We start from the raw sequence: 2,705 nt of genomic DNA, 5'->3' as shown, positions 1-2,705 counted from the left end.
CTTAGTTTGTTTACTTTATAATGCATGCATTGTGTATGTAAGTGTATGAGAAAGTGTAATTTTTGCGCAAAATTTTTCCGTCATTTTTAATATTAATGGAGGGTACCGACTCTCTCCCCCAAAAAAAAAGGAAAAAAGAAAATGAAGGTAAGCTTAAAATTAATTAAGCGTTATTATAATAATAATAATAATAATAGGAATAATAATAATAATAATAATAATAATAATAATAATAATAATAATAATAATAATTGGAGTAATAAAAATAATAAAAATCATAATATTGAGGGTATGAGAAGAGGAATAGAACAGTAAGTCAAGTCAAAGTCGAAATCAAATACGTAAAAACACGGTTTCCTACGCGCAATAGGTGACGCTGCTAAGGAAAGAACTGGCGCCGCGTAAACCATCCTGTCGCCACGCGACAATTTTTTCGCCTGGCGACAGACGCGCTTTCCTGTTTCCTACAAAAATTGAAGTCTGTCGTGCAAAAAAGGTTATAAATAGCCCCCGAATCATCCGTTTACTGCATAATTCAACCAGCCTATCAAATAGTTAATTAACTAGTAATCATGCCTTTAGCTTAAAGAACCTTTTGTGGGTACATGGATGAATGGTGTCGTCACTTAACTGCTAAAGATAAAAAAGCATTAGATCTTTCTCATATGGGGGGTATGTTTGGAGTCAAGGGGATGAGTCTTGATATTGACTTTATTTATTCTGCCATTGACTATTGGAATATTGATACTCATTGTTTTAGATTTTTTCATGATGAAATATGTCCTTTACCGGAAGAATTTGGGGCCATCATAGGTTATTATTCCACAGACCTTGCGGTAATGCCTAGAGTCAATGAATATTATTATAAGGATTTCGAACACTTTTTTGATTTGAGGGGGACGGCTTTAAAACACATAGTGCATGGTAACATAGTTAATTTGACAGAATTTGCACATTATTTTTATGATAATCCCAATCCCGATTTCCGTGTCTATAAAAGAAGGGCTTTCCTTTATTGTTTGTTTAACCAATTGCTCTTAGTGAGTGGTAAAGATAATGAAGGGCTATCGATAATTATATCTGTTATAGAACAAGTTGAATCCGGGAGAAATCCAATGCCATTAATTGTTGGAGAGACTATGTTGTGGTTAGATGCACTAAGAAAGAATTCAAGAGCACCTTTAAGAGGTTCTCCAATTTTATTATAGGTATAAAATAATGTTATTATTAATTATCAAGGACTAAAGCATATTATTTTTACACTGTAATATTAATTTAAATACATATTTTGCAGATATGGCTCATGGAGAGGCTGAAGTTTATTAATCCTCCTGATGACATCCACACATATGTTCCAAATTGCATAGTCCGCCGGAAGAAACGATTTTTGAAAATCGGTCGCCGTGAGTGGAGCAAGGTGTTCGCTTCCGGTGACTTTACCATAAACTGGATTGTTCCCTGGTGGAAGATTGAGGCGATGATTGGTTGTAGTAACCAAGCATATTGTCGTCTCCCGAGCTTGTTGAGACTAACCTTTTACTTTCCTTGTAGAGTCATGAGACAATATGGTCTCGCACAAACCATCCCTACAGGAGATCTTCGCCGTCCTTATGAATTTCCTGTGTCACAAGAGATTGAGCGCTTTGATGGATACTGGAGTGGTAGGCCCTTATGGGAGGTAATTACCCATAAGGAACCACCTTGCTTGTCAAATAAAGTGAAGCAATGGCTTGATGGAAGATTCCAAAAACCTCAAGTTACAATTGAAAAGACCAATGTGAAGGATCGTCTGGGTGACAAGAAGGTCCCTGCTAAAGAACGCCTAGGGGAAAGAATTGAATTCAAGACTCCTATTATGCCTAGGAAGAAGAGTGCTAAGAAGAATCACGGAAAAAGAAAAGTCTATTCTACTAAGAAGGAAGCTTGGGTAGAGAAGAAACACGGAGTCTTAGCGGAAGGAGAAACTATCTATACTAAAATAGAGTGTAGATCTTCTAACGGTTGTCTCCTAGCGAAGGTTATGGATCAAGAGGAAGAGAATGAGGACACAAATTGGAAAAGAATGAAGAAGGAGAAAAAAGATTAGAACATTGCTTTTCTTTTGATTTATTAGACAAAGTTAATTTGTTTTAGTTAATTTTTCAGCTTTTATTTTATCAATAATGTACTTTCTTTATTAATCAATAAAATTTCAGCTTTTATTTTAATTAACTTTCAATTAGAGCAATGAAAACAATTACAACATTTATTTTTCGGAGAATTAATTCGAGTACGAAAGTCGAACAAATTTCCAGAATACGTGAAACTTGTCTAGACACTTGCAGAAGACTGGCGCTGCTATCTGATGCACTGTCGCTGACGATTTAGCTCTGTCGCCTGGCGACAAAATTGTCGTCTGGCGACAGAGTCTATTTTCTGGCGCCAGTCTTGAAATTTTGCGGACGTGCATTTTTTACTTCGGGGATACAGAATTTGAAGGAATTAAAGTGGCCGCACCCTGTACGGGTTGCCTACGTATCCTTTATTTAAGGAATCAGGCCAAACGTAGCTCTCTTAAGTGTTTCACTCAAGTACTTATGGGTAGTATTTCTTAAGTTGGTCAAGGTTTGTCATGTTTGAAAATTCATTGCCATCCATATCAGTTAATTTAGCTGCACCTCCTGACAGGATTGTTTTGACAATATATGGTCCAGACCAATTAGGCC

Source organism: Chenopodium album, chromosome 22, assembly GCF_948465745.1.
Source record: "Chenopodium album chromosome 22, dcCheAlbu1.1, whole genome shotgun sequence".
Taxonomy (NCBI): domain Eukaryota; kingdom Viridiplantae; phylum Streptophyta; class Magnoliopsida; order Caryophyllales; family Amaranthaceae; genus Chenopodium; species Chenopodium album.
This window is presented reverse-complemented; position numbering follows the sequence as displayed.